General features: G+C 44.2%; 1 protein-coding gene across 12 annotated transcripts in view; it reads right to left on the reverse strand.

The window, feature by feature from the left end:
- PTK2 (protein tyrosine kinase 2) overlaps positions 1–13,656 on the reverse strand; it is a 252,784-nt gene that overhangs the window by 167,141 nt on the left and 71,987 nt on the right. Inside the window, exon 1 of one of the 12 annotated variants that reach the window (XM_073794839.1) lies at positions 10,078–10,227. The exons of the other annotated variants lie outside the window; for them this stretch is intronic. The gene's annotated coding sequence lies outside the window, so the exon portion shown is untranslated. Of the gene's footprint in view, positions 1–10,077; positions 10,228–13,656 lie in introns of those variants that run through there. 12 annotated transcript variants of the gene reach the window in all.

Raw genomic sequence — 13,656 nt, forward strand, 5'->3', positions numbered from 1 at the left:
GGGCTTCCCTGGTGGCGCAGTGGTTGAGAGTCTGCCTGCCGATGCAGGGGACACGGGTTCGTGCCCCAGTCCAGGAAGATCCCACATGCCGCGGAGCGGCTGGGCCCGTGAGCCATGGCTGCTGGGCCTGCACGTCCGGAGCCTGTGCTCCGCAATGGAGGCCCGCGTACCGCACCAAAAAAAAAAAAAAAAAAAAAAATCACTGTGTTATCTGTAAACAACATAACACCACCCTCCTTTTAAATCACAGCCTTTAAATTTGTGAGAAAATCTCACTGGAGAGCCAAATATGTTAATTTTGCTGCCTACTTTTGAAAACTTTTATGTGAAATACAAGTTCTTTCTTCATACACTGAAAATTCAGTCACAAATGAAAACAAAACCAAAAAACACATATGACTAAGTTTTTTAAAGTGTGATAGGGGACTCCCCTGGTGGCTCTGTGGTTAAGAATCTACCTGCCAATGCAGGGGACACAGGTTTGAGCCTTGGTCCAGGAAGATCCCACATGCCACAGACCAACTAGGCCCATGCGCCACAACTACTGAGCCTGCGCTCTAGAGCCCACAAGCCACAACTACTGAGCCCGCGAGCCACAACTACTGAAGCCCGCGCGCCTAGAGCCCGTGCTCCACAACAAGAGAAGCCACCGCAAGGAGAAGCCCGTGCACTGCAATGAAGAGTAGCCCCGCTTGCCACAATCACAGAAAGCCCACGTGCAGCAACAAAGACCCAACGCAGCCAAAAATAAATAGATGAATAAATTTATTTAAAATAAATAAATAAAGTGTGATAGGAGGACGTCCATTTGAATGTGAGGGAATAGCTCGGGCAAGACCACAACTCCCACTGAGAAAACTCAGAGAAGCCGGATTAGAAAACAACCCAGATGTGTGGAGCCCAAGACAGCAGGAGGTGACAGAGATGGAGAAGGAACAGGTCCTCAACAGCCGCCTTTCCCTAAAGGGCGTTTGCCAATTCTGGGCATTCAAGACCCTGAAGAGCTAAGGAAAAGGCACTAACACACACACACACACACACACACACACACACACACACACACACACCACACACACACCACACACACACACACACACACACACACACACACACACACACACACACACACACACGGTGCTATCTGTCCTTTGACGACAGCCACGAGTCCTGAAACCAAGCCCAGTGGGCACCTCCGAAAGCAGAGGGAAGTTGAAGACACACAGAGGAGACAAGGGGCACAGCTGATTATATACACCCTCCTACCTTTCGGCAGCATACAGATGATCTGAACAGCATGATGAATAAACGATCTAACTGACATATAACATACTACACCCAACAGCAACTCATCTTTGCAGGTGAAATAGTTACTAAAATTGACCACGTGCTAGGTGAAAGCACAAGATCCAATAAATATCAAAGGACTAAAATTCCTGAGTATATATGCTCTGTGTTGTGTCTAGCATTAAGGTGGACTCCAACAAAAAGGTAACTAGCGGGGCTTCCCTGGTGGCTCAGTGGTTGAGAGTCCGCCTGCTGATGCAGGGGACACGGGTTCGTGCCCCGGTCCGGGAAGATCCCACATGCCGCGGAGCGGCTCGGCCCGTGAGCCATGGCCGCTGAGCTTGCGCGTCCAGAGCCTGTGCTCTGCAACGGGAGAGGCCACGGCAGTGAGAGGCCCGCGTACCGCAGAAAAAAAAAAAAAACAAAAAAAGGTAACTAGCAAATTCCCAACTGTCTGGAAATTAAGCAATGTATTTCAAGTAACTTATTAGCCAAACAAGGAACTCAAACCCTCAAAGGGTTTCTAGGGCACTGAAAATACTCCGTATGTCACTATAATGATGGATATGAGTCCTTATACGTTTGTCCAAACCCACAGAATGTACAACGCCAAGAGTGAACCGCCATGGGAATGACGGACTTTGGGTGATCACGATGTGTCGTTACAGGCTCATCAACTGTAACGCATGTTCCGCTCTGGTGGGGATGCTGACAATGGGGAGGCTGTGCATGTACCAGAGCAGGAGGCACGTGGGAAACCTCTGTACCTTCCCCTAAATTTTGCTCTGAACTTAGAACTGCTTTAGGAAAAATAAAGTCTTAATTTTAAAAAAGCAATCAATGTAATTCACCATATTTTCAGAAAGGAGAACCAGAGTTATCTTAATATATGCAGAAAAAGCAACTGATAAAGTTTACCAAACACTCACTCATAGTAAAAACTCTTAGCAAGACAGAAATAGGAAAATACTTCCTTAATCTAATGAAAGTATCTACATTAAACTTAAATTAATACTGCTGGAAAAGAGTCCCTCCCCCCCGTCCCGCCCCCCAAGACTGGGATAAGTCAAGAATGCCCAGCATCACCATCCCTAACTTGACAGTGTTCCAGAAGTCTTAGCCAGGTTCCACAGGCAAAAAAGGGAGGTAAAAACACAGGGTATGAAGGAAAGAATAAAATCATCATTACTACATGACTATGTATAAAGAAAATTTGTAAGAATCTATAGATAAACTAATGGAATTAATAAATGAATTTAGCAAGGTTGCTGGATCATAAAAAATCAGCTGTACTTCTGATATCTTAGTTATCTCTTTCGCTCTTCAAATGAGATGATAAGGATGAATAAATATATTATCAATTGCTTCCTGAAAAGAAACACCACTCCTCCAGAGTGGTCAGAAGAAATGATATACTAGTGATGAAGTGACGGAAAATCACTACAGTTGACCCTTTAACAACACCCGTTTGAACTGCCCAGGTCCACTTATATGCACATATTTTTTCAACAGTAAATAAACACTACAGTACCACACCATCCCTGGCTGGCTGAATCCCCAGCAGCGGAACCGCAGATACAGGGGAACCCTTACACAGGGGGCTGACCACAAGTTATATGCAGATTTTCGACTGCGCGGAGGGCTGGCACCCTGGGGCCCACGCTGCTCAAGGGTCAGCAGGACACATAATAGTGAGCGTGTCAAGGGAGGAGCTAAACCAGAAACAACACACAATCTGGATATACCTCTGTGACTAAGCATCAATGGCAAAATCCTTCATAAACCTTCAAAAAGTAGGCCTAAACATTCTTTAAAAGATAAACCATTGCTGTAATGTCACCAGAGCGAAGCAGTTTTCCTAAAACAGAATGTGTCAAAATCCGATCTGTGCTATAAATTCTCAAACTGGCAACATCTCCACCAGCGAGCCTTCCTTGACCCTTCTGGACAGTTTCGTGTGTGCGTCAGTTAACCACCACCCACTCCCCTGGTGGTGGCGTTCCAAGTCTGTCTTTATGATGGGCTTGCAGATTCTGAGAGCCTGGCATCTGGGTCACAAAACCGTGGATTAGTCAGTTTGTGGGACGGTGTCCACTACGGAATGAAAAGTCCCAAGCGTTGCTCTCTGCTACACTGACTATTCTGTTTCCAAACAATTAACAGAATTCTCTGTTGTTCGTGTGGTTCTCTATTTGTTTTTGACCCATGGCTAAAGCTGTACCATTGGGGCTGCCAACTCTCTGTGTCTCTAAGTGACAAAAGCCCTTCCCCCTCTTTTACCAGAGAGGTAGGCTTTTATAGATTCTGTAATTGTAGCCCTCTGTAATCTGTGGCCAGTTGTATTTTTTAGAACTTTCAAGATTAACAAGTCATAGGCATCGGCTACTTATGCATACTACAGAATATCTTTTTCAAAAAACTATCAAAGACGTGGAAACGAAAAGATTTTTAAAGTTGGCTTCTTTACGTGGTTTAGACCCCAACTCTTCCAGCCATCTGTGGTAAAGGACCACAGACCTGTCACAGACCAACACTTCTGTAAAATACAATAAAGAGGAATTTCTAGAAAAATGAAATTTCAAAATAAAAGCATACAAAAGCTAAGCACGAAACTTCTATCATCAGAGTCAGTGAACATAAATTACTGTCAAGTTGCTATAGAGGTTTCTAGATGCTTACACCAAATTCTACCCTTACTTTGTCCTACACTGTTAACAGTTCCAGCACCAACCCCAGTCTCCTGGCCACAGTTGGCCGAGTCCAGGCTCAGTCACCAGGCTGCCTGGTACAGCAAGAGGCCAGTGCACTGGAATGGGAAATGGGAAAGCAGATGGCCTGTCAGTGGTGGCCGCCGACCTTCCAGCTTCAGGTCTCCCTTTCATTCACATACTAACTTCAGTGCCTAACTTCTTTTCTTGGGACAAGTAGGGCAGTCCCAAGGCAGGTGTGAGGAAACAGGTACTGACAAACCTTGGCACTGAGCCCAAGGCTCAGCCCACAATCCGATATAAATGCTCCATAAAACAGCACACACAGAAGAGGGAGAAAAGTACAAGGATCACAACCATCATCTCACTCCAGAGCTGCCTAGTTTATACTCGCTGTACATACTGAGATCCCACCAGGACAGTAACCTCATCACGCTTGAAACAAGCCGGCCCTTTAATAAAACTTGAGATGCTTGCCAGAATATGAGAGTAGAAACAAAGAATGCAAATTGATACAGCTACAGTTTTTAAAAAATTAAGACATCAACAGGTTTGAAGAGTTTTTAAGAATCTGATAATGACCCTAAAGTAAATCCTTAAACAAACTAGACTAGTGTGAAAGTTTTCTTCTCCTTAATTTTGTTCTTTTACACAAGATTTGGGTTTATTTTCACATAAAATATCTAACCTGAATATCCTAAATGTCCTATAGTGATTTTACTAGACAGAGAAGCCAACATTAAATTACTTAAATGTTTAATATTATAATAGCAATGTGTGGCTGTTTATATTTTCCAAACTCCCCCTCTCCCAATTCTCTTCTTCCAGTGTGACTTTGATACTCCTTTCAAGAGGCGGAGTCTACCTTCCTTCCCCTTGAATCTGGGTGGGCTTCAGACTAGGCTAAGATACATCCTAAGCTAAGTCCTAAAAGGCAACACCAAAACAAGAAAGAAAGGAACCTAGGTTCCCATGGCTCTCTTGGGATGCTCACTCACAAACCTGACCACCATGCTGTACAGAAGTTCAAGCAACCCAAGAGGATCTGAGCTCCAAGAACCACAGCCTGAGCTAAGCTTCCAGCTGAGGGGCAGCGTCAACTTCCGAGCCCTGGGGCAGACCCACCTGAGTAGACCCACTGGCTTCCAGTCGTGCTGCCTCGGCCAACACCGCACAGAAAGAGATGAGCTGTCCCTGTCGAGCCCTGCCCAGACTGCACATCTGAGCACTACGAATAACTCGTGTCATCTGAAGCCACTAAGTGTTGGGATGACTTGTTTTCATCAATAGACAACTGACAGAGCATATATTCAACTAACGTGAGCAGAGGTGGTTCTCGCTTCGAGTGGGAGTGTGGGACATCAAATGACTACCAAAAGCCATCTGAACAGTGTTTGCCTTCTTCTCGTTGTTAAACTAAAGATACAGAGTGAGCATCTTTTCAATGCCTTGACAAAATGTCACATTCCTTCCTAAGTTTGGGTCACCTCCCTTTTACATTTTATCCTCTGTACTTTCAGTGTCATGAAATACCTCTGAAAGTTCCTCTAATGCGAACTTTTTTGCCCTGTCACTTCTTCAGTGACATCTTTTTTTTGTCACAACTCTTTTCTTCATTTATGTCAAGGAGACCACCTTTACTAAGTTCTTTTGGCTGCACATCTAGCATGTCTGGCTCAACAGCAAAGTCAACATTCCTAGAGTCGGCTACTTTTTCTGTAACTCCACTTACGTTCAATTAGAATCTTGCAAAGTTATTTCCGCAGTGTAGTAAAAGTTTCTGCCATACTGCACACCTATCACTCTGTTACTTCCTGCCAGGATGCCTGAATTTGTTCATTTGCTCTATCTCCAATTGTAGCATTAACAGCCTGTCCAAAGTCTGTCTATAGGCTTTAAAAGTTGAAACCACTCCTTGGTCCACTGGCTGAATGATGAGATCACAGTTGCTGGTTCACACCACAGCTCCATGCACACCTACCTCTCTGGCTCATTTTGTTACACAGTTACCATGTTACTATCAATATTTTCAAATCTTCACTTACACCCAGTTTTACTTCCAGTGTTTTTCACTTTTTGTTTCAATTCTATATTTCATCCTCCTTGGCCAATTTCCTCCTTTGATTAGCTATTTTTGTAAAATGTCACATGGATTTATCACTGGCAAACAAAGAGGCAACACAACTACACACTCTGCTGTCTGTGTATAAACTGAACAACAGATGTGCACTGACCAGTCACCAACAGACTTTGAGAGAAGTGACGTGACTGGTCACGGATTATAATTCACACCTGTTATTTATGTAGTCATTTGTAAAATGGGTTTGTACTTTATGCATTTACTCATAGTTCATATACGTGGTAACCAAACTCTGAATCACTCTGTTGAGGAACTAGTACTTTTAACTGAGATGGAGTTGAAGAGTGATGGTTGCACAAACTTGTGTACACAGTTGCCCACTGAACAACGCGGGGATTGGAGCACCAATTGGAGCACCCTGCATACTTGAATATGCATGTGTAACTTCTGACTCCCCTAAAACTTAACTGATAATAGCCCACTGTTGACTAGAAGCCTTACCGATAACATAAACAACACATATTTTGTATGTTACATGTACATATATTTTATGCATTTGTGACATACCTTTTTCTTAATTTTTTCAATATTTCTAGGCTACAGAATTCATTTGTGAATTTTTTCAAATTGTCACAAATCTACAAAAAATTTTTCCAATATATTTACTGAAAAAATTTTGCGTGTAAGTGGACCTGCACAGTTCAAATCAGCGTTGTTCAAGGTCAACTGTAAACTTAAAAACACTGAATGGTACACTCCAAAAGGGTAAATTTCCTCAATTTTTAAAATTGATTTTTTTTTTAAGTACATTTTTCCATGGCTCCAAATTTTTAAAAACCAACAATGCTAACAGTTGGCAATGATGTAGAACAACCTAGAGCTTTGATACAACTGCTGGCGGGGGTGTGATATGATACAGGCATTCTGGGAAACTGTTTCTACTACAGGTGAAAAGATATATACAGTATTACCAGCCATTCCACTCTTAAGTATATGCCGAAGAGAAACACACGCACATCTTCACCATGCAATATTCATGGCAGCGTTATTCGTAATAGGTCAAAACCGGGAAAACCCACACAGCCATCAATAAAATAAACTGTGGTGTATTCTTAAATGGAAAGCCATACAGCAATGAAAAACGATGACCAAGTACTACATGCAACAACGCGAATGAATCTCACAGATGTTATGACAGGCAAAACAACACACAAAATTCAAAAACAAGCAAAACCGAGTCATGGTGATAGAAATCAACTCTGGTTTCTTTTTCAGGGATACTGACTACAAGGGGCCAGGAGGGAGGCTGCTGGGAGCTGGTAACATTCTAAACACCGGTATGGAAGGTGGCAGTAAAAACTGCAGCAGCCTACGTATGATTTGTGCACTTTACAGTATGGATGCTATACTTCAGTTATACATCTTTAAGACTCTTATCCAACAACTGATCAACCAAAAGCAACACGCAATGCCAGAGCGCACTGGCTAAAATTAATTGCCTGAGCCAGTTACCAATCCAGCAAAGAAGCAATTCACACAGGCACATTTTATAAATGCCAACTGTTCTTGATTTCTGCCTCTGCCGCTCTTTTAAATGCACGTGCTATTCTGCAAAACAAGTAAAATGTGTGATGCCTGCAAATATGAAATTACTATTAATTTATCATCTTCTATGAAAGGAGCTCTTAACTGCATTTATGATATATGGACATGCACATGCACATGTATGCATACTGATGACAGATGTCTTTAAGAATCTATTGAAAAACATGGACATGTCCTCCAGAAAATGCAAAGACATTAATAAGCACAAATTTTTGTATATGATTGCAAGTTCATTTTCCCCTAAAACTCATACAGGGACCCCAGCTTTAAGATCAACAGTCCAGCCGCTACCAACATTCATTACAAATAATCTAAATTGTCACTTACTTAGTGGCTCTAATGCAAAGCACAAACATACATTATCTCATTTCATTTCATTTTCACCACGACTGTTAGAGGTGGTGGTACTAGCTCCGTTAGGCAGGTATAAAAATCTAAGATGAAAGACACTATATATTCCAGGTTGGATTGTGACTGAGTGAGACTGAAGCTCTGAAAAACTCTTTCAGTCCAGGTACACTGTACATCTAAACACCAAGGAGCCCATCAAGTCCAGCCTAACGACGTTCTCTGCCCCTAAAATCCTAAAGCTCAGTGAAGCAGTCCACTTTCTCAGCATGCGTGCACACACACAACTGTTCACTGCTGCAGTGCCAACGACACTAGCAAGCTCTGAATGTAGACGATGAATAAAAGAATGAAAGGAAGAACGCCGTCTAAAGCAGATTCCACTCCTGCACACGGAATCTCAGGGAGAAAGCTTGTGGCTCTACCACAGCTTGTCACGGATACTGCTGCAACTTCTCTGGGGCTGACTGGCCATGGGCGCAGTCCATAATAGGAGGAAGGCAATTTCCCTATCTTTCCTGCTGTCATTCAATAAGCAGCTACTATGATGAAAAAGAACAGATGGCAGTGTGGCTGGATGGAATGCGTGCCTGGGTGAACCTGGGCCACATGACACAACCCCCCACAGGTCTCCTGGGAAGGGCAACACTAAGGACTATCTCCCTGGAGCCAGGCTGACTCCTCATTACTACTGAACACCTTAATCATGACAGACTTTCGCAAACACTTCTTTGTTACTAAATGTATCAATAAATCCCCCAGATGAAAGAAACATGGTTGAAGTATTTTTCCGTAATGTTATTTTATAATTAAATATTTAAAGATGTAAATTAGAACAGAATTTATCAAAGCAGATGTTCAAAATCAATGTAGAAAACCTACATTAAATAATTTCTTCAGCACTTCAGTGCTTATACGTTTATATCTAAATGTACCTCCTACAGCATCAAAAAGATGTGCTTACTTAGGAAAAGACTAACTCAAGAGGAGTCCTTCAAACAGCAGGAAAACCATGACACTCCGATGGTTCCACTCACTCATCCGATTCATCTCATCCACACAGCAACCCTACACGGTAAGTCGCCTCATTTACATGAGTGGACACCGAGGTGCTGAGAGGTTAGGCGACCGCCCAGACCACACAGCTGCATGGCTACGAGCTCACCTCCACACCAGATACTTGCCAGTCCAAGAATGAGCCACAGGCCTGCAGCACAGCACCACGGGGAGTGTGCAAGCCGCCCCAGCACAAACCTACCCAACCCCAACCAAGATCACCACGTGAGCCCTATGCAAGTTTAGTCTGGTAGGTTACCTGCATCAAAACTACCAAGCTATACTATAATTTTCTTTAGTACATCATTTACTTTCCACCAATCAATTCAACCTCTTCCAACCCCCCAATGTATTAGAGAAGAGTACGTATAAGGCATTCTCCCAGCAATCAGGACACGCTGATAACAGGACCTCATGAGAAAAGCCACCACAGACAAGTGCACTAAGAACTCAACACTGGGGACTTCCCTGGTGGCGCAGTGGTTAAGAATCCGCCAGCCAATGCTGGGGACACGGGTTCAGGCCCTGGTCTGGGAAGATCCCACATGCTGCGGAGCAACTAAGCCCATGCGCCACAACTACTGAGCCCACGTGAGCCCGCATGCCACAACTACTGAAGCCTGTGTGCCTAGAGCCCGTGCTCCGCAACAAGCCACGCCACCATGACGAGAAGCCTGCGCACCACAGCGAAGAGTAGCCCCTGCTCGCCGCAACTAGAGAAAGCCCACGCGCAGAAACGAAGACCCAATGCAGCCAAAAATTAATTAATTAATTGAAAAAAAAAAAAGAAAAAAAAAAAACCAGTGCTGGGGGTGGCGGGGGCATGGTGAGGAAAGAAAAGGTCCACCTCAGACTCGCGACATGGTCAGGGTTCCGATATAAGGTGAGTTACAAGCTGGGATCCTGAGAATGGATATCAAAACTTAGACCCAACAAAAGATATGGTCGCTGCTGTAGGTGAGAGTGCTCCAGGGAGTCAGTGCAAAGCCAACGTGCCTTTAATTCCATCCACAGGGAAGCAGGCCAAGGCCCAGCTGCAGAGGCAGGTTCAGAGCCTGCCTGGTGTTAGATATGCACCTGGGCAGCAATTCAGCCCATCCAGACCAATCAGAAGGTTTCTGTTATAATCCAGACAGGATAAATGGCCTGAGGAGAAAAAAGATTTGAAAGCTATAAAAAACTCCAAGAGGACAGGATTGATCAACTCGCGTATGCAAGACTACAGGAGGGTCGGCAGCCATTTTTCTGGCTTGGGCAGCTAAGTGGGAAAGTGATACCATTCCACTGAGATAAGGAACACAGCAGGGGCAGATGCTGTTTGTTGGTGGAAGGGGGATGGGCAGGAAGTAAAAGGATCAATTCAGTTTGGTATTTGTTACTGGAACAACTCAGGTCTAAATGCCTGAACTCAAGCCAGATGAAGGAGGCACTCCAGTTACAGGGAGGGGAAGCAGGGAGCCCTGACTTTTGTACGTTTACTTTGGAAAGGGGAATAAGCCTCGGGCCACCCCAGTTGCTCTCAGGCTGGGGATGGGAGGGGGCGGGGCACGACACACATGACTGACATTTTGATTTGGGTTCTTTGAAGCCTTTTAAAATACATATATAATTTCTCAGCTACAAATGAATCTTTGTACTCCTAAGGAGGAGAAGTAAATTTACCTTTGGGAAAATACTGCCACTCTCTGGGGGTGGGCACTGTGCAAAATGAAAACAGCATAATGGCAAGGACTCCCAATGTGGCGTTAAACTGCTATGCATCAAAAAGAGTGATTTTCCTAATACGCAGAGATTGATTTGGGCTGTCTGATTTGGAACTAATTATCGTAAAGGCCGCTCATGACACAGGAAGGTATGAATTAGACCGGGGGCTCGCAGGGGTTTATTTAAGTAATTATTCATGCGGCATTTACCATGCTAGGACTATTCTAAGCACTTAAACGTGAAATCATTTAATCCCCATAACAACCTTATTTTCCCTGCTTTCCGGGAAGAAAGAAGCCCAAGGCCCAAAGCCACAGGCCAAGTCCATGGGCCTCAGCAGGCAGGGAAGCTGCAGAGGCCACTCCCTTGCTCAGCAAGCCCTGCTGCCCTCCACTCCGGTTGGCTGTCTCTGGGCCGGGGGGGGGGGGGGGTCGCTGCATGGCAACACGCACCAAGTGCCCATTCTCCATCCTTGCAGTTGCCACCGTGCTGTCCTGGCCTCAGCTGTGAGCCAGCTGCAAGGTGTTATTGCTACTGCCCACTCTTTCACAGCCAGCCAGCCTCATCCATTTGTTCATGCCTGTCCCTGTAGGCCATACCTCCCTTAGAGTAATTAATTCTAAAAGCATTTATTGAGCCAACTACTAACTAGTATGGATTAAAAAAAGATATAATCCTAACCTGAAGAGCGTTCAGCCTAGTTAGGAGAGAGCTACACACACGCACATACACATAAACTCACATGTGTGGTTATTGAACTACAACTGTAACAAGTACTATTTAAAAATTACAATTAGAGTAACAGCAGTAAAGAAAAAGCCCCAAGTCATCAGCGGTGGCGGGGGGAGGGGGGAGCCCGAGAGGCGGCCCCAGGGGCGGGCTTCAACATTTGAGAAGCTTCAATCCAGAAACCCTTCTCCTTTGGTTCAGAAAATGTTCTTGCATCATTTCTTTGATGATTTTATCCTTTTTCTCTTTCTGCAACTTTTACTATTTGGATACTGAACCTTCTGAATTCATCACCCTACTTTCTTTCTTTTCTCCCCCATTTGTCTTTCCTTTCCATGTTCTGAGAGAGACCATCCACATTACTTCCCAATGCTGCTGCTGAGTTTGTTTCTGCTTTCTTACTTTTAATTTCCTTGTTCTTGAATGTACTTTTTAAAAGAATTGTTTGTCTTTCACGGAGGCGACATCTCCTCTTAGCACTCTGGAAACCTGACACTGGAACCTCTATTGTGTTCTTTCAGCTTCCTTCTCTTGCTGTTTCATCTCTGTAGACTGTTTTCTGCTTGTTTCTCTGTTCTGGTCTCCCATTGAAAGCAGAAGCTGTCTTTAAATACCTGGCTGTCTGTCAGGGACCCTGTGCTGAGCAGGGAAGCAGCCACTCGGCCAGAGATGCCCGAAGGTCAGGACCTGCCTTTCCCTTGGACCAGCGCCTCCAGAAGAGAACGCCTCCACCTCCTGACAGGATTCCGGGAAGCCAGGAGAAAGAAAGCATGGCTAATTGCACTTAATCCCCAGTTCTGAGTGCAAGAGTACGTTCAACATACTACGTTTCACCAGAAATTTTCCACAGTAAAGTTTTTAAAACAATGTATACAGAAGCCAGCCCACATAGGGGAGAATAAATTATGACAAGAGCAATGCAGCAGCAATGGCTGTGGAGACCTGCCCTGGTCAGGCACAGCCCTCAGAAGCGAGACTGAATTCTCTCTCCCTTAAACTGCTCACCTACTTTCTATGGGCAAGACCCTGGAGGTTACAAACAGCTCAAACCTCACCTAAATCACACAAATAACCCTTTACAAGAAGCAGCCCAGTATGATCTCAGGGCTGTAACTGAAGACAAGTGGAAATCCAACAGAAGAAGCTGGTCTCAGGGAAGAGCTCAGGCAGGACCTCTGGGCAAGATCCTGATGAAGGAGTAGCACATGCCGTCTGGTAACAACACAGCCAGAAAAATACTGCAGGGGCCGGTGCCCACTCACAGCTCTGGGCTCTCAGTCGCGCCAGGCTCTGTGAAGTGGGAGTCACAGTACCTCCCCTATGGGGGGAGAGGATAAGCATACAGTGCTCAGCAAGACATACGAACCCAAGTCAGCAGGCAGCAGGCAACAGCTGCTACAGAAGGAGAGCTCTGAGCTGGACTGTTCTCCAGGTGGAAACCCTGCAAGACCCTCCCGTTTAACTCATACTTCAAAAGTCCCATCTCTGTCCCCAGTCAGCATCATCCCTGTTCCTAGTGGGCACACTGCTGCACGACCGCACACAGCTTCATGAATCCTTGTCCAAAAAGGGAACAACAGATTCCCATTCTTACCGTGATAATAACTGGTATATTTGAAATGTATTGTTAAATCCAATAACCAAATTAAGCACAGTGTTCCTTTAGATTTTCCCCCTAAACCTTGTCCTATAAAAACAACTATGCATTTTTTACACTGAAAACATGCCACCGGTATACCATTCCATCGTGAATCTCCACAAAGTTGAAAGAAGAAGAACAGTCAACAGTTCAGGACTATTATCTTCTCAATGAAATTCTGTCAACTTTACAAAGCAGTAAGATTTTCACAGTAAAAAAAAATTAATATTAAGGTATGATATTCTGGCAGAATTTTGTTTCTCTTAAAAAAAAAAAAGTTAACAAAACAGACTTCGGGGGAGATCAACAGGCTGGCCTCACCCTGGTTAACAGATCCTGTGTTTGTCCTTGGTTTTCTCAGTAAGACAGACTGTACACATCTTTCAGTAGAGGAAGGATTTTTCTGGCTGTGCTGTATATCATACAAACGGATGCATAAGAGAACACTTTCTAACTTGTTTTATGAGAACTCTGATATGAAAAACTAACAAAAAGATTACAAG

The sequence above is a fragment of the Tursiops truncatus genome, chromosome 17 (assembly GCF_011762595.2).
Source record: "Tursiops truncatus isolate mTurTru1 chromosome 17, mTurTru1.mat.Y, whole genome shotgun sequence".
In the NCBI taxonomy this organism is placed as follows: domain Eukaryota; kingdom Metazoa; phylum Chordata; class Mammalia; order Artiodactyla; family Delphinidae; genus Tursiops; species Tursiops truncatus.